Source organism: Cherax quadricarinatus, chromosome 9 (genome assembly GCF_038502225.1).
Source record: "Cherax quadricarinatus isolate ZL_2023a chromosome 9, ASM3850222v1, whole genome shotgun sequence".
NCBI classification, from domain to species: Eukaryota; Metazoa; Arthropoda; class Malacostraca; order Decapoda; family Parastacidae; genus Cherax; species Cherax quadricarinatus.
Genome location: NC_091300.1, coordinates 20607726 through 20630728, shown reverse-complemented (window position 1 = coordinate 20630728; position 23003 = coordinate 20607726). Strand labels below are relative to the sequence as shown.

The 23003-nt window shown below is 40.1% G+C and overlaps 1 protein-coding gene across 4 annotated transcripts in view; it reads left to right on the top strand.

The window, feature by feature from the left end:
• PCB (Pyruvate carboxylase) overlaps window positions 1-23003 on the top strand; it is a 194496-nt gene that overhangs the window by 3374 nt on the left and 168119 nt on the right. The window lies entirely within an intron of this gene.

Genomic DNA, 23003 nt, shown 5'->3' with positions numbered 1-23003 from the left:
AAAGATACCTAACTGTTGCATATGTGTCTTACCTAACAACCTGTCGGTATTTTATACCATTTTAATGTTCAATCTGTCAGACACTGCAACACAAGGGTATCTTGGTACAGACCTGCAGTCAACTTCGACAACTTCCACTAGTGAGAGGGGCTGGGTTTGAGAGGGACCTAACCTTTCAACATCTGAGTTCTTACCTCTCCTAGTGGCCTACGTCTCACCTCCTGGCGCTATAAAAGCTCCATCCTGTCACTTCTCCATATTGTTTCATACTATGGAACAATGCTCTTCTCCAGACTGAGGGACTGACCACCTCAAAACTTTAAGGGTGATGGACTGATTACATCGTCTTCAAGTATCTTCTGCTTCTATCAACTTTTCTGTACTTGACTGAAGAAGCCTACTGTGTAGGCGAAACGTTTCATAATAAAGATACCTAACTGTTGCATATGTGTCTTACCTAACAACCTGTCGGTATTTTATACCATTTTAATGTTCAACTCTACGAGTGCTGACTAGGTACCAAGAGTCGTGGCGACGCAGGCAACCACTACTGCTGACGATTGATCAGGAAAGGAAGCAAGTGTGAACCATCAGCTAATAAGTTATAATTGATTTGTATAATGTATGTGAATGTTTTAATGCTTAATAGTTTCATTTTACTCAAATGCAAACTAATATTGGAGTGCTTGCTGGTTAGTGTTATCTCAGTAACGAAGAAATCTCACTTTACATGTGACTAGGAGTCTAGAGCGATATTGTGTTCACATAATGGCGTTATGGAGCGAGGAATTGCCGTGCCCGTAGAAAGGAAGGTAGGGTGTCCACCCACGCAAAAAAAAAAAAAACTCCATACTATTATGGATTTTTTGGGGGGAGGAGGGTTATCCTAGGTAATTTACACCATGTATGATAATCGTACTTGTGTACCTGTGCCTAAAACTTCTTATTACATGCCAGAAAAAATCTCCGGTGGCCATCTTGCGTCATGTCTTTTGAACCTTAAAATGATTGTCAGTCTTGATCTACTGCTCGTGAGGGAAGGAGTGTGTGTGGGGGGACGGCGTGGGGGTGGTGTTTGGAGTCTGTGTATAGTGATGCGGGTTGTGGTGTAGGGGGTGATGGTGTCTGCTAATGGGGGTAATGATGGCATCAACGAATTGGGGTAGAGGCAGGATATGAAGGAATTTCAACTAGAAATGTGGGGGTGTGAGCTTGAACAGTGGGAGGGGGGGGGCAGTGAGCGCTGGAGATGCAGGCGTTCGGCTGGAAATGTAGGCTTGAACCTGGAGATGAAAGTAGTAGTTGAAAATGAAGGGCTAAGAGTATGGGGAAGAATAAGAGAAAGTGCTGAACTGTAACACTAGGAACCACTAGGTCAGGAAACTGGCCTAGTGGTTCCATGTTATACTGAAGATTTTCAGATTTTTTTCAACAATTAAAAACTATATTAAACTTATAGCACTATATTCGATTTTAATATTTAAAAAAAAAAATTAAGGTTTATATTTTGTCACCTACAAATATACAGTAAGCCAGAACCGAGAGTGCAGATATATAATTAATCTGTGAATAAGTTCGCATGATATTTTTTAAGGTTAATATAAATATTTTAAATAATATTACCTGGAGTTTACCTGGAGAGAGTTTCGGGGGTCAACGCCCCCGCGGCCCGGTCTGTGACCAGGCCTCCTGGTGGATCAGCGCCTGATCAACCAGGCTGTTGCTGCTGGCTGCACGCAAACCAACGTACGAGCCACAGCCCGGCTGATCAGGAACTGACTTTAGGTGCTTGTCCAGTGCCAGCTTGAAGACTGCCAGGGGTCTGTTGGTAATCCCCCTTATGTGTGCTGGGAGGCAGTTGAACAGTCTCGGGCCCCTGACACTTATTGTATGGTCTCTTAACGTGCTAGTGACACCCCTGCTTTTCATTGGGGGAATGGTGCATCGTCTGCCAAGTCTTTTGCTTTCGTAGTGAGTGATTTTCGTGTGCAAGTTCGGTACTAGTCCCTCTAGGATTTTCCAGGTGTATATAATCATGTATCTCTCCCTCCTGCGTTCCAGGGAATACAGGTTTAGAAACCTCAAGCGCTCCCAGTAATTGAGGTGTTTTATCTCCGTTATGCGCGCCGTGAAAGTTCTCTGTACATTTTCTAGGTCGGCAATTTCACCTGCCTTGAAAGGTGCTGTTAGAGTGCAGCAATATTCCAGCCTAGATAGAACAAGTGACCTGAAGAGTGTCATCATGGGCTTGGCCTCCCTAGTTTTGAAGGTTCTCATTATCCATCCTGTCATTTTTCTAGCAGATGCGATTGATACAATGTTATGGTCCTTGAAGGTGAGATCCTCCGACATAATCACTCCCAGGTCTTTGACGTTGGTGTTTCGCTCTATTTTGTGGCCAGAATTTGTTTTGTACTCTGATGAAGATTTAATTTCCTCATGTTTACCATATCTGAGTAATTGAAATTTCTCATCGTTGAACTTCATATTGTTTTCTGCAGCCCACTGAAAGATTTGGTTGATGTCCGCCTGGAGCCTTGCAGTGTCTGCAATGGAAGACACTGTCATGCAGATTCGGGTGTCATCTGCAAAGGAAGACACGGTGCTGTGGCTGACATCCTTGTCTATGTCGGATATGAGGATGAGGAACAAAATGGGAGCTAGTACTGTGCCTTGTGGAACAGAGCTTTTCACCGTAGCTGCCTCGGACTTTACTCTGTTGACGACTACTCTCTGTGTTCTGTTAGTGAGGAAATTATAGATCCATCGACCGACTTTTCCTGTTATTCCTTTAGCGCGCATTTTGTGCGCTATTACGCCATGGTCACACTTGTCGAAGGCTTTTGCAAAGTCTGTATATATTACATCTGCATTCTTTTTGTCTTCTAGTGCATTTAGGACCTTGCCGTAGTGATCCAGTAGTTGAGACAGACAGGAGCGACCTGTTCTAAACCCATGTTGCCCTGGGTTGTGTAACTGATGGGTTTCTAGATGGGTGGTGATCTTGCTTCTTAGGACCCTTTCAAAGATTTTTATGATATGGGATGTTAGTGCTATTGGTCTGTAGTTCTTTGCTGTTGCTTTACTGCCCCCTTTGTGGAGTGGGGCTATGTCTGTTGTTTTTAGTAACTGAGGGACGACCCCCGTGTCCATGCTCCCTCTCCATAGGATGGAAAAGGCTCGTGATAGGGGCTTCTTGCAGTTCTTGATGAACACAGAGTTCCATGAGTCTGGCCCTGGGGCAGAGTGCATGGGCATGTCATTTATCGCCTGTTCGAAGTCATTTGGCGTCAGGATAACATCGGATAGGCTTGTGTTAATCAAATTTTGTGGCTCTCTCATAAAAAATTCATTTTGATCTTCGACTCTCAGTCTGGTTAGCGGCTTGCTAAAAACTGAGTCATATTGGGACTTGAGTAGCTCACTCATTTCCTTGCTGTCATCTGTGTAGGACCCATCTTGTTTAAGTAGGGGCCCAATACTGGACGTTGTTCTCGATTTTGATTTGGCATAGGAGAAGAAATACTTTGGGTTTCTTTCGATTTCATTTATAGCTTTTAGTTCTTCCCGCGATTCCTGACTCCTAAAGGATTCTTTTAGCTTAAGTTCGATGCTTGCTATTTCTCTGACCAGTGTCTCCCTGCGCATTTCAGATATATTGACCTCTTTTAGCCGCTCTGTTATTCTTTTCCGTCGCCTGTAAAGGGAGCGCCTGTCTCTTTCTATTTTACATCTACTCCTCCTTTTTCTTAGAGGAATAAGCCTTGTGCATACATCGAGTCCCACCGAGTTAATCTGTTCTAGGCATAAGTTTGGGTCTGTGTTGCTTAGTATATCTTCCCAGCTTATATCGGTTAGGACTTGGTTTACTTGGTCCCACTTTATGTTTTTGTTATTGAAGTTGAATTTGGTGAATGCTCCCTCGTGACTAGTCTCATTTTGTCGGTCTGGGGCTCCACGCATACATGTCTGGACCTCAATTATGTTGTGATCTGAGTATATTGTTTTTGATATGGTGACATTTCTTATCAGATCATCATTGTTAGTGAAGATGAGGTCTAGTGTATTCTCCAGTCTAGTAGGCTCTATTATTTGCTGGTTTAAATTGAATTTTGTGCAGAGATTTAAAAGCTTAATATAAATATGTAGAATATGTATATGATGTAGTGCGCAGTGACAGCAGTTTGACTATATATTAGTAGGTCAAATGTTAATGGTGGGACTTCAAGATGTGAATATTTCGAGGAGAGAGATTTGTGTGATCATTATTTAGTGGTAGCTACAGAGGTAGATGTAGTAAAAATGAGAATGGTGTTAGTGGGTATGAGAGAAGTGATACCGAACAAACTAAAGGAGACCGTGGAATGTACAAACAAATATTGGAAGAAAGAAGGAAGAGGTATAAGGAAATGGGGGGGACAAGAGTGTATGAATTATAGGGAATAAGCTCGAGTATATCTAGTTAAGTATATGGTAGAAGTATTATTGAAAAAGTTAGAGGTAAAATAGAAAGTATGCTGACAAAGGTAGTTTTGGGAAGGGTATCAGATGTGTAGGGGATGTGTACCATGTTTACATTGAAGCATATCAATGAATAACAAGGTAAGGAATTATTTGTCACGTGTATTGATTTACAAAGGGTATAAGATAGGTTGGGCAGGGAAGCAGTGTCGTAGATATTGCAAATATGTTGAATAAGTAGTAAATTACTGAAAGTAAAACAGTTTTTATTCAAAGACTGAGGCTAAGGTTTGGGACTGTTGGGAACTTGTCCGGTAGTTAGACCTTAAAGAGAGTGGACATGTCTGCAGATGGTTCCATGAAAGGTGAGATAAACCATAAAATAGACGAGGGGAAAAAGGTATATGATATGCTTAGATGTCTGCGAAAAGAAGTTTCGCTAGGGCACACTATTAAATGGGCTTTTAAACGTTGCAGCGAGGTAAAGGCTAGATGCCGTGGAGATGGCAGGTTTGAGAGCAATTTGTGGTGTGAATATGCAGAGAATTGAGAACATAGAAATTGAAAGGTAATATTGGTTACTAGAGGTATAATTCAGAGAGCGGAGGAGGTAACGTGGTTTGAACTTTTAATGATGGAGTAGGATTGGATAATGACCAAGAGTGTATAAATCTGGGATGGAAGGAAAAAGTGGTAGTGGTCGCCCTGGGGTGGTTTGAAGGGAGAGGAAAAAAAAAGTTTTGAATGGTAAGGGCTTGAGCATCCAACAGGCTTTTGAGTGTTGGAACGAGTGATTGGAGACGTGGATTTTTAACGGCTTGATGTGCTGTTGGAGTGTAAGCAAGTTAACATTTCTGAAGGGATTCTGGGAAATTGCTTAGTCGAACTCTTTAAGTCTTGGGAGTGGAAATTGCCTATACTCGGAAGGATGAGCGGGAATGTTGTAGTTACGTGCAATTAGACTTTTAACATTAACTATAAATCCGCTTCCAGACATGATAGGTAAACAGGGATATAATGTAAGCTTAGGGGACATTAAGTGACGGTGAGGTCAATTTAAAGGGTTAAGGTAATGTTGAAAGGTACTCTTTCACAAGCATTACTGGGATTGTGGCGGCGTTTTATGGTGTGCGTTGGAGGGAGACTTTTGTTTGTGTTGTGGAGACGTGGGTTACGATAAAAAATAGTGGCAAGATCCGGAACAGGATAGTTGCACCTTCGCCAGAGGGTCAACTTGTGTGTGAGTGTTGCCTTCTATGTGTGCCTGCCACCTTGAGTGTTCTGGCATGTATGCATGATGACTTATACGCATGGTTGCGTATAAGTCATCATGCAAGACTCCTATTCTGCATTTGTGACCGTCTCCCCTACAGCCATAGAAATTGGCTGGGGAAGAGTGAAGGAGCTGATGTATAGGGCCCTGACAGATTGACACGATGACTAACGAGGGTAAGTGACACAGGCGGAGAGTGTGCTCAGTGGGGCAGTGTTTGATGAGAATAATGTCCTGCAGTGACTAGCTCTAGTCATTGTAGGACTACCGTCGTTGAGAGACTAGGCTGCTACTGCCCTCCCTTTCTTCCTCTCTCTCCCTCTTGCCCTTCCTCTCTCTCCCTCTTGCCCTTCCTCTCTCTCCCCTCTTGCCCTTCCTCTCTCTCCCCTCTTCCCCTTCCTCGCACTTCCTTCTCCCCCTTTCTGTCTTTTCTCCCTCCTGCCCTTCCCCCTCTCCCCTTTTCCTTCTTCCCCTTCCCCCTCTCCCCTTTTCCTTCTTCCCCTTCCCCCTCTCCCCTTTTCCTCCTTCCCCTTCCCCCTCTCCCCTTTTCCTCCTTCCCCTTCCCCCTCTCCCCTTTTCCTCCTTCCCCTTCCCCCTCTCCCCTTTTCCTCCTTCCCCTTCCCCCTCTCCCCTTTTCCTCCTTCCCCTTCCCCCTCTCCCCTTTTCCTCCTTCCCCTTTACCCTCTCCCCTTTTCCCCTCTCCCCTTTTCCTCCTTCCCCTTCCCCCTCTCCCCTTTTCCTCCTTCCCCTTCCCCCTCTCCCCTTTTCCTCCTTCCCCTTCCCCCTCTCCCCTTTTCCTCCTTCCCCTTCCCCCTCTCCCCTTTTCCTCCTTCCCCTTCCCCCTCTCCCCTTTTCCTCCTTCCCCTTCCCCCTCTCCCCTTTTCCTCCTTCCCCTTCCCCCTCTCCCCTTTTCCTCCTTCCCCTTTTCCTCCTTCCCCTTTCCCCTCTCCCCTTTTCCCCTCTCCCCTTTTCCTCCTTCCCCTTCCCCCTCTCCCCTTTTCCTCCTTCCCCTTCCCCCTCTCCCCTTTTCCTCCTTCCCCTTTTCCTCCTTCCCTCTCCCTTTTCCCTCTCCCTTTTCCCTTCCCCTCTTGCACTTTCTCCCTCTCACTCCTTTCCTCTTTCTTCATCTCACCTTCTCCTTTCCGTCGACAACAGTGATTCTACGACAGTTTTCTATAAGTAAATTATCGCGGTTATTAATACTTTGCTGTGTGCTTTGTTGCCAGTGTGTGTATTTATCTATATGTGGTTGCAAGTGTGCGCGTGTGCCTGTGTATTTGCAGTTACAGGCACAGAGTTCTGCTTTTGGTGTCTTGCTTCAGTATTTAGCTGTTACATAATTTTGATAAAATTTGCTTTGTATATCACTTGCTTCCTTAGGGATCACACGCCCTGAATCACACGCGGGATCACGTCATACGTGAATTAATTAATAGTATTTTTCTGTGTACAGTTGTGCCTTTTTTTTTTCTTTATTCATGTTGCTAAGCAATCTAGCATGTTTTCTAACAGTCTTGTCCTCACCCATTTGTTTACAAGGAAGGTCATTGTGGTAGTGAAGGTGGGATGGTGGGAGGCGTACTCTTGTTAAGTGTATTTATCTAGTGTTGTTTACGGTGATCCAAGTGTAGTGTTTAGTCCGCCTCTTAACCTTATTCTAGTCTTACTATTGTTAGGTTAAGTACCTTACTGTAAGCCTCGCTTGTAGTTCATTCCTCTCAATTACGATACCAGTATCGTTGCGAACCTCTCTTCCTCTAATGTCTATATTTATCTTATCAGTTGTGGGATCCATGCTGACGTATGATAGTGTGACTGGAGGTGTGGTGCCTTCTATTTGTTAAAAAGTTAATAATCCATCTGCCCACTTCTACAGTTGTTCCTATTCCATGCATTTTATGCGCTGTTGTACCATGATATCACAAACTGAAGGCTTTGGCAAAGTCTGTGTATACTGCATCTGCATTTTGTCTTATAGATCATCCTAGATCTAGCACACTTGTCATAGTGGTCTAGTAGTTGAGAGAGGCAGGAGCTGGGGTTGTTCAGTTGTTTCGAATCCATATAGTTAGCGATCTTGCTTCTTAAAACTTCAAAGATTTTGATATGGTACGTCAGTGCTATCGGTCCATAGTTCGTTATTGTTTTGGTGCGACATTTGTGGAGTGCGGCTATTGTCTGTTATTTGTATCGACCGTGGGTGACCCCACCGGTGTCTAGGCTTTCTCTCCATAAATATATAAGAATCGTGCTACGGATTTTGTGCAGTTCTTGATGAACAAGGAGTCTGGGCCTGGGGCAGAGTTCATGGACATATCAGTGGCTTTTTTTTGATGCAGTCGAGTGGGATTATGATTTGTTTGAAATTTTGGAGATGACGAAATTTAGTCTCTCGTTCGGATTGTCAATCTTTAGTCAGATTAATGGCTCACTGAACACAGTGTCTTATTGACACTAGTATTTCACACACTTCTTTGCTATTGTCAGTGGTTTTTTGCTCTGGATTTTGTACGAGTTAAATATTAGCTTTGGATTTTCCAATTTCATTAATTGCTCTCGACTCTCTCCTGGATACTGTGATTCCAACCATTCTCTTCCTACCACTACTACCCCTACCCATCCCCCTTCTCCATTCACTCCCACTCCTACCGGTCCCCTTCCACTCTTTCCGGTCGTCCCCTTACTCCTCCCGATTTCCACTCTAGCCATCCCCTTCCTCGGCAACTTCTACCGGTCTGCTACCCCTGTCGCTTATCTCTTCCCCTCCCTCGGACCTTCCCGTCTCCCCATCCCCCATTGCTCTTCTTACCCCTCACCACCCACCGCGCCCTCCCCCGACAGCAACACCTAGTAGTGACCGCATTGCAGGTGTTGAACACGCTCGCACACATGCACTAGATGTGGAAGTAGTGGTGACACTCCATGCACAGTTTAAAGAGTAGGTCTGGTTTAAGAAGTCAGAAACCAATAATGTCAACAGTCGACGAAGATTAAAGAGGCAGTGTAATAATGTTGGTGGAATTACCAACAAAATGTTAAGTAAAAGGACACAGGTGCAACTAATGTGGCAACGTTTCGCTCTCCTGGACGACCCCACGTAAACATAAAAAGGTATCCAACTCCCCCCATACACGGTGCTCAACCTTTGTTATTAATATTTATTGGTATTATTATTATTATTATTAAATATGTGGGGAAGCGCTAAACCCATAAGTATCATATGGCTCCAGGAAAGTGGGACATCAGGTTTGATCTGAAGACAGCTAAGGTAGCTGAAGATCCTTGGACCAGGTGCCTCCCCATTGAAAGAGGTGCGCAGTTGATAAAAAAAATAAAGATTTGAAGACGAGCCACAGAATGACATTGATGTGTGTTACATAGTTACTAGAAGCAAGGTAATATAGCTGTTACATAGTTATTAGAAGCAAGGTAATATAGCTGTTACATAGTTATTAGAAGCAAGGTAATATAGCTGTTACATAGTTACTAGAAGCAAGGTAATATAGCTGTTACATAGTTACTAGAAGCAAGGTAATATAGCTTTGTTACATAGTTACTAGAAGCAAGGTAATATAGCTGTTACATAGTTACTAGAAGCAAGGTAATATAGCTGTTACATAGTTACTAGAAGCAAGGTAATATAGCTGTTACATAGTTACTAGAAGCAAGGTAATATAGCTTTGTTACATAGTTACCAGAAGCAAGGTAATATAGCTGTTACATAGTTACTAGAAGGTAATATAGCTGTTACATAGTTATTAGAAGCAAGGTAATGTAGCTGTGTTACATAGTTACTAGAAGCAAGGTAATATAGCTGTTACATAGTTACTAGAACCAAGGTAATATAGCTGTTACATAGTTATTAGAAGCAAGGTAATATAGCTGTTACATAGTTATTAGAAGCAAGGTAATATAGCTGTTACATAGTTATTAGAAGCAAGGTAATACAGCTGTTACATAATTACTAGAAGCAAGGTAATATAGCTGTTACATAGTTACTAGAAGCAAGGTAATATAGCTGTTACATAGTTATTAGAAGCAAGGTAATATAGCTGTTACAAAGTTACTAGAAGCAAGGTAATATAGCTGTTACATAGTTATTAGAAGCAAGGTAATATAGCTGTTACATAGTTATTAGAAGCAAGGTAATATAGCTGTCACATAGTTGAAGCAAGGTAATATAGCTATTACGTAATTGAAGCAAGGTAATATAGCTTTGTTACATAGTTACTAGAAGCAAGGTAATATAGCTGTGTTACATAGTTACTAGAAGCAAGGTAATGTAGCTGTGTTACATAGTTACTAGAAGCAAGGTAATATAGCTGTTAAATAGTTACTAGAAGCAAGGTAATATAGCTGTTACATAGTTACTAGAAGCAAGGTAATATAGCTGTTACATAGTTACTAGAAGCAAGGTAATATAGCTTTGTTACATAGTTACTAGAAGCAAGGTAATATAGCTGTTACGTAGTTATTAGAAGCAAGGTAATATAGCTGTTGCATAGTTATTAGAAGCAAGGTAATATAGCTGTTACATAGTTACTAGAAGCAAGGTAATATAGCTGTTACATAGTTACTAGAAGCAAGGTAATATAGCTGTTACATAGTTACTAGAAGCAAGGTAATATAGCTGTTACATAGTTACTAGAAGCAAGGTAATATAGCTGTTACATAGTTACTAGAAGCAAGGTAATATAGCTGTTACATAGTTACTAGAAGCAAGGTAATATAGCTGTTACATAGTTACTAGAAGCAAGGTAATATAGCTGTTACATAGTTATTAGAAGCAAGGTAATATAGCTGTTACATAGTTGAAGCAAGGTAATATAGCTATTACGTAATTGAAGCAAGGTAATATAGCTTTGTTACATAGTTACTAGAAGCAAGGTAATATAGCTGTTACTTAGTTACTAGAAGCAAGGTAATATAGCTGTTAAATAGTTACTAGAAGCAAAGTAATATAGCTGTTACATAGTTACTAGAAGCAAGGTAATATAGCTGTTACATAGTTACTAGAAGCAAGGTAATATAGCTGTTACATAGTTACTAGAAGCAAGGTAATATAGCTGTGTTACATAGTTACTAGAAGCAAGGTAATGTAGCTGTGTTACATAGTTACTATAAGCAAGGTAATGTAGCTGTGTTACATAGTTACTATAAGCAAGGTAATGTAGCTGTGTTACATAGTTACTAGAAGCAAGGTAATATAGCTGTTACATAGTTACTAGAAGCAAGGTAATATAGCTGTTACATAGTTACTAGAAGCAAGGTAATATAGCTGTTACATAGTTATTAGAAGCAAGGTAATATAGCTGTTACATAGTTATTAGAAGCAAGGTAATGTAGCTGTTACATAGTTATTAGAAGCAAGGTAATATAACTGTTACATAGAAGCAAGGTAATATAGCTGTTACATAGAAGCAAGGTAATATAGCTGTTACATAGTTACTAGAAGCAAGGTAATATAGCTTTTACATAGTTACTAGAAGCAAGGTAATATAGCTGTTACATAGTTACTAGAAGCAAGGTAATATAGCTGTTACATAGTTATTAGAAGCAAGGTAATATAGCTGTTACATAGTTATTAGAAGCAAGGTAATATAGCTGTCACATAGTTGAAGCAAGGTAATATAGCTGTTACATAGTTACTAGAAGCAAGGTAATATAGCTGTCACAGTTATTAGAAGCAAGGTAATATATCTGTTACATAGTTACTAGAAGCAAGGTAATATATCTGTTACATAGTTACTAGAAGCAAGGTAATGTAGCTGTTACATAGTTACTAGAAGCAAGGTAATATAGCTGTCACATAGTTGAAGCAAGGTAATATAGCTATTACGTAATTGAAGCAAGGTAATATAGCTTTGTTACATAGTTACTAGAAGCAAGGTAATGTAGCTGTGTTACATAGTTACTAGAAGCAAGGTAATACAGCTGTGTTACATAGTTGAAGGTAATCTAGCTGTGTTACATATTTGAAGCAACGTAATATAAGTTACATAGTTACTAGAAGCAAGGTAATATAACTGTTACATAGTTTCTAGAAGCAAGGTGATATAGCTGTGTTGCATAGTTGAAGGTAATCTAGCTGTGTTACATATTTGAAGCAAGGTAATATAGCTGTTACATAGTTACTTGAAGCAAGGTAATATAGCTGTTACATAGTTATTAGAAGCAAGGTAATATAGCTGTTACATAGTTACTAGAAGCAAGGTAATATAGCTGTTACATAGTTACTAGAAGCAAGGTAATATAGCTGTGTTACATAGTTGAAGCAAGGTAATATAGCTGTGTTGCATAGTTACTTGAAGCAAGGTAATATAGCTGTTGCATAGTTATTAGAAGCAAGGTAATATAGCTGTTACATAGTTACTAGAAGCAAGGTAATGTAGCTGTTACATAGTTACTAGAAGCAAGGTAATATAGCTGTTACATAGTTACTAGAAGCAAGGTAATATAGCTGTTACATAGTCATTAGAAGCAAGGTAATATAGCTGTCACATAGTTGAAGCAAGGTAATATAGCTATTACGTAATTGAAGGAAGGTAATATAGCTTTGTTACATAGTTACTAGAAGCAAGGTAATGTAGCTGTGTTACATAGTTACTAGAAGCAAGGTAATATAGCTGTTACATAGTTACTAGAAGCAAGGTAATATAGCTGTTGCATAGTTATTAGAAGCAAGGTAATATAGCTGTTACATAGTTACTAGAAGCAAGGTAATATAGCTGTTACATAGTTATTAGAAGCAAGGTAATATAGCTGTCACATAGTTGAAGCAAGGTAATATAGCTATTACGTAATTGAAGCAAGGTAATATAGCTTTGTTACATAGTTAATAGAAACAAGGTAATATAGCTGTGTTACATAGTTACTAGAAGCAAGGTAATGTAGCTGTGTTACATAGTTACTAGAAGCAAGGTAATATAGCTGTTACATAGTTACTAGAAGCAAGGTAATATAGCTGTTACATAGTTATTAGAAGCAAGGTAATATAGCTGTTACATAGTTATTAGAAGCAAGGTAATATAGCTGTTACATAGTTATTAGAAGCAAGGTAATATAGCTGTCACATAGTTGAAGCAAGGTAATATAGCTATTACGTAATTGAAGCAAGGTAATATAGCTTTGTTACATAGTTACTAGAAACAAGGTAATATAGCTGTGTTACATAGTTACTAGAAGCAAGGTAATGTATCTGTGTTACATAGTTACTAGAAGCAAGGTAATATAGCTGTTACATAGTTACTAGAAGCAAGGTAATATAGCTGTTACATAGTTACTAGAAGCAAGGTAATATAGCTGTTACATAGTTACTAGAAGCAAGGTAATATAGCTTTGTTACATAGCTACTAGAAGCAAGGTAATATAGCTGTTACATAGTTATTAGAAGCAAGGTAATATAGCTGTTACATAGTTATTAGAAGCAAGGTAATATAGCTGTTGCATAGTTATTAGAAGCAAGGTAATATAGCTGTTACATAGTTACTAGAAGCAAGGTAATATAGCTGTTACATAGTTACTAGAAGCAAGGTAATATAGCTTTGTTACATAGTTACTAGAAGCAAGGTAATATAGCTGTTACATAGTTATTAGAAGCAAGGTAATATAGCTGTTACATAGTTATTAGAAGCAAGGTAATATAGCTGTTACATAGTTACTAGAAGCAAGGTAATATAGCTGTTACTTAGTTACTAGAAGCAATCTCAGTAGTAGTAACCAGTTACCAGTAACCACTCTGCCAGTTGACTCACGACCAACCGTCTCTGCCTGAGTCACTGTCTGAACTCATGTGCTGACCTGGCAGTATTCAAAGACCCTCTCACATATGGGTACTGGGCGGCCAGTCACCCAGTGATACGAGAGTGAGCAAGGAGGCAGGTCACGGCTGTAAGGGCGCAACCCACCTTGTCTGTAATTATACGTAATACCAGCCTACGTGAGTATTTCTTACCTAATCCACGTGTCGAACTCCCACATGATAAATGGTGGCACTGGTGTGGAGCGTGGATTTAGTTTTTACGAGTAATTCAAGACGTTAGAAGTCTGTTTGTGAGTAGCCGGCAGGGTCAAAGGTGAACCTCCAGCCAGCCGCTTACCCTCGCTCACAACCTTCAGCCTGCAAGCCTGTTGCAGCCGTTTCAAGCTTCCTGGCTTAGTTCGTGTGCTAATTGCTTCAATCTCCGAGGGGTTGACCCGGATTTTGCAATTAAGCCAGTCAGTAAGCCAGACTGTGGAAGTGAACGCCAGTCAGCCTATCATCCAGCCTGTCTCCTGTCATCCAACTGCTCCTCCGTGCTTTGTGCATCGTTACACGTCTTCCAGCCAGCCATTCTCGTGGGGTAAGCCAGTCAGCCAACCCAGCTTCTAACCCAGCTGAGAGAGAGAAGTAAGCCACGCAGTAAGAAGTAAGCCAAGTTCCTCTGAAGTATTGTCTATATCGCTTTGTGCTCCCTGTTGGATGCTAAGAGTGGTTTTCACCATTCCTGTGGCATAGTGGCTTATCAAGCCACCTTCGTGGGTAGAGTGGACGGCGTCGCGCGCCAGCGAGTTGTCTCACCCACCACACACTCTCCCTCCACAAACACCACCAACCACTCACCACCAGCCACCCACCTCATCTACCTGTGGTTGTTTGGACCCTTGTACCGGGTCCTACTACTGTTTTGGCTCGCATAATTGGTCAAGAGATTGTAGGTGAGCGCCAACGATAAAACCCAATTATGGGAGTTCACCGAGAGAGCGCTTTTCTTCCGACAACAGTGAGTGTAGGAGGCGTCAGTCATCACCGCGCAGGACAACCTACAACCTACCCTCATCACCAGTAATCACCCGACTACTACAGATTTCAGTGATAATTTAGAGACATTTTTCTTGCATTTAAAGACATTTGCGTGTGTGAGACATTTATAGTAAATTGCTTGTGTACTCTAAACCTTGTGTTTTTCAGTGTTTTCACTCATCTTATATTTTTTTTTATCTGTGTTTTTCTTTATGCTACTCCTGTCTCTAGTAAGTATTATTGTGTAGTGTACCAGTCAGTCACTCTGTGTGAAGTGATTCATTTTTTTTTATTGTATTCTTTCAGCGTTGTATTCTCCAGTAATTGTCATTGTATTTCATGCAGTGATATTCACCCCAGTATACCAAATTATCCATTTATTTCTATGTGTGTCTTTTTTTCGTATGCCAGCAGTGTCTCATTCCTCTAATTTTTTCGCAGACTGTGTACCATTATTTTTGCCAGCAAATTTTTGTCGTATCAGTCACAGCAAGATTTTGTTGTAAGAATATACTAATAATGTTGTGTGCCCCGCCACTGTAAGTGTTAATTTACCCGTTTTGTTCCTTTGTTTTATTTTATTCATATTTTTATATTTCTTTGAACAAATTCACTCTTGATGAAATTTTAATTACTTTTAACGTAAAGTGTTTTCTTTACTCTGCTTGAGTAAATTGTTTTGTCTAATTTACAATTAAGAGTTAAAGTGTTCAATCAGTTTTTTTCTTCATAATTTTATTTCATTATTTAACCTGAGTTTTCCCAGTGACACTTTATTACTGCAGTGATTATTTCTACACTTTATTTTGTTGCACTTGTTCTGCAGTGAATTATTTTCTTTTATTGATATTTTTATGATTTATATTTTAATTTTGTCTATGCATTCTTAGAAAATACTTAAATTTCCCAGTTAACAATTTAATAATTTTATTTTATACTTTTACATTGATTTAAAATTTAATTAATTAATTTCTTTATTAGCAAGAGTAAAGACAGCTCATTTTGCATTTAATTCAGTCTCCAGTAATATTTTTACTTGTATATTTCAATGTAAATTTTTTCTTGACCTTGAGTTGTCCTTCCTCTTGCAGTGTATCTTAAACATTTTTTTTTATTACTTCTGCAGAATTAGTTGTATATCTTTTATTTCAATTCTAGAATTTTATATCATTTTTATTGTTCATTATTTTTGCCTTATTTGTTCTCGTGTTACTTTGCCATTATGTCTCACATACCGTCAAGTGATACTTTAGTGAATGTCGACACTCAGACCTCTCAGGCTACTGTTGCCCCTGTCATCAGTCCTCACAGTTCCTTACCGACTGACAGACCGACCCAGACACCGAGATACTATAGTTATACTCGTGATTCTCTTGATGCGTTACCTTTATTCAATGGCCATGTACATAGTCTTGAAGCACAGAGACAAGTCATGGTCGTCAACCATCTCAGAGATCACCAAGAACCAGTGTACAGAGTCGTTATACACCTCGTAGTATTCGTAGTACATTCAGTAACCATAGTCGGCGGAATTGTTATAACTGTGGTTTCCGTGGCCATATTGCAATTAATTGTCCTGATAGTTACCCTAAGAGACGTCGTACTGATGATGAGTACCCAGATCTTCCCTACTGTACTTATCATAGAATACATGGACATGACACATCTGAGTGCAATGCTCTCTATAACCTTCAGTACTCTAGGTCTTTCCGTGGTCGTTCCAACCGCAGAACCCGTAGAGGAAACAGATATCGTGGTTCTCAAAATAACCAGAACCAGGCTCATTCTTCCAATTCTCAAACTAACCAGAACCAGGCTCGTTCTTCCAATTCGGGGGAATTCGAGCGCCCCAGTCAAACCGTCCCATGGTGACAGTAGGTGATAATGAGTACACCATCCCCGTTCACAATTCCTTTGAAGCCTTAAGCAGTCTCGAGAATGACAACCCTGCTGATGATGTTGCTTCACATGTCTCTGACATAGATGATTTTGGGGATGAAGTAGAACAAGTCTTTTCTGATGACAATCCACCTTTTTGTTTGCACATAACTTCCAATGCAACCATAGGCCCTATAGTGCAAGCATCTGTTTATAATGCGCCCGTTCATTTGTTCATGGACTCTGGTGCGCAAGTCAATATTATTAGGTCTAGTTTGTTTAAGGATAAGCAGTTACGACATGTCCTTCTCGTAGAACCGACTCATGTGTCCTCCCTTAGTGGAGTAGCTGGTTCTCACCTGCGTGTCCGAGGTCGGACTTCCCTAACCTTTTCTATCCAAGGTAGAGACTTCACTGCTTCCTTCCTTGTTGTCGACCAGATTACTTTCCCTGGTGACCTTCTACTGGGCTTTGCTTCCATGCGAGACTTACGCATTGTGCTCGACCCTTATCGATGGCATGCCCAAATTGACGACTTGATCGTTCCATTCTGGGGTTACCAGCTTGGATCAGAAATCTGTTATACTGCTGCAGAGTATGATGTACGGATTAAGTCCTTACAAGCTAATGCATTCTCCAGTAGCGTACCCAAGCGGTCAGGCACTGGTAATTCTGTCACTCCCATCAGTGTTCCACCTATACCTTCAGACTTGCAGGATAGTCCGATGCCTCAAGTGTCCGAGGACACTCAGATTGCCTTGAGTGCACAACCTATCCCTGCAATGACTGCTAGTTCGAGTAGTAGTTTCTCCACAGGGGATGCCTTGTCAGAAAACGATTACTTGAAACTAGTAATGCCATCTCTTGTTGATGTCACATGCCGTCTGCAGAAAGACGTCTCTGTTGCGGCTAGTGCTCTCACTAGAGTGTCTGTTGTTGTTCCTAGTGTTCCAGATGGTGATAACGTCCTAGTTGACAGTGATTCTTGCAAAGTAAAAGGTCTATATGTTGAACCATCCTTACATGTTGTAAGAGATAGTAAGATCCATTTCTACCTGGCCAACACTTCTGGTCACAGTGTTCGCCTCAGAGCAAATACCAATCTTGTTGACCTTGTTCACTATCCTTACCCTGTTCAGGTAGAGGATGAGTTGTCACCTGACCAGTGGGTCGGTGCTATTTCTGCCGGGGAGACCTCATCCACTTCACTGGATCAATCTGTTCCACCAGTTGAGGAGAAAGACTTAGCTCCCACTGACTTCCCAGATGAAGTCAAGCGTTTGTTGACTCTGTTGAACAAACGTCGTAAAGCCATTGCTTTACCAGGTGAGAAGATGGGTATAACGAACTTATTGTCCCATCGTATTCCACTTGAACCTGGTACTAGACCTATCTACATACCTGCGTACAGAATGCCTCATTCACAAGTTGATGTCGCAGAAGAATTGATCAATCAAATGCTTGATGATGGAGTTATTGCACCTAGCAATTCCCCTTGGAATGCACCCTTGATACTAGTACCTAAGAAGGATGGTACTTGGCGCCCAGTGATTGACTTTAGGAAGTTAAACGCGAAAACCATTCCAGATCGCTTCCCACTTCCTGTACTGGGTGATCTTTTACGTAACATTGGAGATAACAGTCTTTTCAACCCTAGATTTGTTACAAGGGTTTTGGCAAGTCCCTCTTCACGAGGACAGCCAAGAGCTAACTGCATTCTCCACTCCTACAGGTCATTATCACTTCCTCCGTATGGCGTTTGGATTACGATCTTCCCCTATCACGTTCTCAAGGCTCATGACTAATATCTTTAGAGGTCTCATAGGTAATGCACTTATGGTGTACTTAGATGACATAATCGTCATGTCTAAAGACGTGGATACACACTTGAAAAGACTTGATGTAGTACTTGGTAAGCTTGAAGAAGCCAATTTAAAGATCAAACTGTCTAAATGTCAATTTTTCAGATCAGAAATTAAGTTTCTTGGTCACGTAGTCACTCCTAGAGGGGTTACGACTGACCAAAGTAAAGTAACTGCAGTACTAAATTTTCCAACTCCCAAAACTGCTGATGCCGTAAGATCCTTTGTGGGCTTAGCAGGTTTTTATAGATCTTTCATTGCCAATTTTTCTTCCATAGCTGCTCCTCTAACTGAGTTGCTTAAGAAAGATGCTCCTTTTGTTTGGACCTTCCATCAAGAAAGAGCATTCCAAACTCTAAAAGAAAAGCTAACATCTGCTCCAATTTTGAAATTTCCAGATTTTTCTAAGCCCTTCTATCTGACAACTGATGCTAGTTCAATTGGCATAGGTGCCGTACTAGCTCAGAAGACCGATGGCAAGTACAACGCAGTTGCATTTGCTAGCCGAGTCCTTACGAAGGCTGAACGTAATTATACAGTAACTGAGCAAGAAGCTTTAGCAATAGTATGGTCTTTAAAGCACTTCCGAGACATTATTTATCAGTACTCTGTTCATGTCTTGACAGACCATGCTCCACTGATACCTTTATTCCAGAACAAACAACCTACTGGAAGGTTAGCTAGATGGACCTTGACTATCCAAGAGTTCAATCCCACCTTTGAGCATTTACCTGGCAAGTCAAATGTAGTCGCAGATGCCTTATCGCGACATGTTAGTATAGTAACTGCAGACCCTCCATTTAGTGCTGAAGATGTAAAGAATGCTCAACAAACAGATCCCATGTGGTCTGGTGTGATTCGATTCCTGCTCCAGGAAGATCTTATTCTGACTGTGAAGCCACCAGCACCCATCAGTGACTTTGTCATGAACCAAGAATTACTGTATCGAACAGCCGAGTTGGGTACTCCTAGCAGAAGAGTATACCAGTTAGTAATTCCACAGTCACTAGTGAATGTAGCCTTACAGCTAGTTCACGATGTACCAGGTGTTGCACACCCTGGTATGGATCGTTCAGTAAAACAAGCCAGATTGAAATACTTTTGGCCTCGTATGGCAACTGATATTTCTGAGTATGTTAAGAAATGTAGTGTCTGCATGCAACATAAGGGTAATGCTAATGGTCCTAATCCAATCCAAGTATATCCAACTACTAGCGAACCGTGGGAAAGAGTTGCGCTAGATTTGTTAACTAATTTCCAATGTTCCCTCCAAGGTAACAAACATCTGTGTGTTATGGTAGACCATTTCACCAGATATTGTGAGTTAGTTCCTATTGCAGATAAGACTGCCGAGACAGTAGCTAAAGCGTTTAAAGAACGCATTATCTGCAGGCATACCACCCCTAAGTCACTAGTAACAGATAATGGAGGTGAATTCTGTAATGAGATTCTTGAAAATTTGTGCACCTTGTACAAGATCTCTAAATCCACCATTGTTCCTCATCATCCTGCCAGGAATGGGTTAGCGGAACGAACCAATAAGAAAGTACTTGATGTCTTGAGAGCCACTATCAATCCCAACAGTGAAACTTGGGATGAAGTTATACCTGATGTGCAGTGTGCTATAAATTCTGCTTACAATGTTTCTATAGGTGACACTCCACATTATGCATTGTATGGTGTAGATAAATGTTTGCCTTATGAGTTGTTATATTCTAATCCGAAACCAAATTACAACCCTGATGATTTCATAGCAACTCGTACCAGCTTAGCTCAAAGTGTTTTTAAAAGAATCCGTGAAACACTTCATAAATCAAGAGCAGAATTTACAAGAGTCGCAAACACTCGAGCAAAGCCATCCAAAATCAAAGTAGGTTCGAGAGTTATGCTGATTAACTTTAACAAAACGTCTGCAATGCCAAAGCTTGATCAAAAGTTTGTTGGTCCTTATCGAGTAGTTGAACATATCACTGGTAATAAGTATAAGGTTAGAGAGATTAGTACTGGTCAGTATAAAGAATCGCATTTAGATCATATGAAGTTAGTATGTGATGATAATGATGTTCCAACCCAGACTATTGTGACAGACTCTGACAATCCTCCTGATCCTGTACTCTCTTCCTCTGATACTCAGTCAGACGATCAACCTGAATGTCGTTATTCCCTACGTACACGACAGGTATTGAGAAATCCTCAAGTATCATTTGTAACTTCCAATTCAGATTTGCCTCAAATGCAGCATGAGTTAGCCAATGCTACAGAGTTTGATCCTCCCAGAGATGACACCCATTCTGCATATGTCAATCTCACCCTAGCAGAGTTGGGGTTAAAAGTAAATAACCTGTATAGATGAATAATTACAGTATCAACTTATCAGTGTTCAAGAATTTTTTTTTGTGTTCATGTTCTCTCCGCATTCTGAGAGTTAACAGTCTAGATTTGAGTGCACCGAATCTGCCTTTCTGTTAAACACTCTTTCTTTGTATTTATTCCTCCCTCAGAATCCGTAGATCACATGAATACAGATCGATCGATCAAATTTTTTTTATCACTTCTATTGTGTAATCTCAACGTTGAGTTCGATGTTCATTTGTTGAGTTTTAAGTTGTGCTATATTATACCTTGTATTGCATTACAGTTTCAGTTACGTAAGCTTCCATTCCAATGTTCTACTTATGTATGTTATAATGTTTAATTGTTGTGTACTTTGACATTGTATAGAATCAGCCCAAGCCGTATACCTGCCATCTCTAGTTTGTATTAGTTGTATGTCGGGACGACATACGTTAGCGTCGCCGAGCTCTCGGTAGTAGTAACCAGTTACCAGTAACCACTCTGCCAGTTGACTCACGACCAACCGTCTCTGCCTGAGTCACTGTCTGAACTCATGTGCTGACCTGGCAGTATTCAAAGACCCTCTCACATATGGGTACTGGGCGGCCAGTCAGCCAGTGATACGAGAGTGAGCAAGGAGGCAGGTCACGGCTGTAAGGGCGCAACCCACCTTGTCTGTAATTATACGTAATACCAGCCTACGTGAGTATTTCTTACCTAATCCACGTGTCGAACTCGCACATGATAGCAAGGTAATATAGCTGTTACATAGTTATTAGAAGCAAGGTAATATAGCTGTTACATAGTTACTAGAAGCAAGGTAATATAGCTGTTACATAGTTACTAGAAGCAAGGTAATATAGCTGTTACATAGTTACTAGAAGCAAGGTAATATAGCTGTAATATAGTTACTAGAAGCAAGGTAATATAGATGTGTTACATAGTTAATAGAAGCAAGGTAATGTAGCTGTTACATAGTTACTAGAAGCAAGGTAATATAGCTGTTACATAGTTACTAGAAGCAAGGTAATATGGCTGTTACATAGTTACTAGAAGCAAAGTTAATATAGCTTTGTTACATAGTTACTAGAAGCAAGGTAATATAGCTGTTACATAGTTATTAGAAGCAAGGTAATATAGCTGTTACATAGTTATTAGAAGCAAGGTAATATAGCTGTTACATAGTTATTAGAAGCAAGGTAATATAGCTGTTACATATTTATTAGAAGCAAGGTAATATAGCTGTTACATAGTTACTAGAAGCAAGGTAATATAGCTGTTACATAGTTACTAGAAGCAAGGTAATATAGCTGTTACATAGTTATTAGAAGCAAGGTAATATAGCTGTTACATAGTTATTAGAAGCAAGGTAATATAGCTGTTACATAGTTATTAGAAGCAAGGTAATATAGCTGTTACATAGTTACTAGAAGCAAGGTAATATAGCTGTTACATAGTTACTAGAAGCAAGGTAATATAGCTGTTACATAGTTACTAGAAGCAAGGTAATATAGCTGTCACATAGTTGAAGCAAGGTAATATAGCTATTACGTAATTGAAGCAAGGTAATATAGCTTTGTTACATAGTTACTAGAAGCAAGGTAATGTAGCTGTGTTACATAGTTACTAGAAGCAAGGTAATGTAGCTGTGTTACATAGTTACTAGAAGCAAGGTAATATAGCTATAACGTAATTGAAGCAAGGTAATATAGCTTTGTTACATAGTTACTAGAAGCAAGGTAATATAGCTGTTACATAGTACACATATGCTGCTATGTATGATAATTCTATGTAACTGTATTTGTGTATACCTGAATAAACTTACTTATAGTTACTAGAAGCAAGGTAATACAGCTGTGTTACATAGTTGAAGGTAATCTAGCTGTGTTACATATTTGAAGCAAGGTAATATAAGTTACATAGTTACTAGAAGCAAGGTAATATAGCTGTGTTACATAGTTGAAGGTAATCTAGCTGTGTTACATATTTGAATTAAGGTAATATAGCTGTTACATAGTTACTTGAAGCAAGGTAATATAGCTGTGTTACATAGTTGAAGCAAGGTAATATAGCCGTGTTACATAGTTAAAGCAAGGTAATATAGCTGTTACATAGTTGAAGCAAGGTAATATAGCTGTGTTACATAGTTACTTGAAGCAAGGTAATATAGCTGTGTTGCATAGTTACTTGAAGCAAGGTAATATAGCTGTGTTGCATAGTTACTTGAAGCAAGGTAATATAGCTGTGTTGCATAGTTACTTGAAGCAAGGTAATATAGCTGTGTTGCATAGTTACTGTAAGCAAGGTAATATAGCTGTTACATAGTTACTTGAAGGTAATATAGCTGTTACATAGTTACTTGAAGGTAATATAGCTGTTACATAGTTACTTGAAGGTAATATAGCTGTTACAT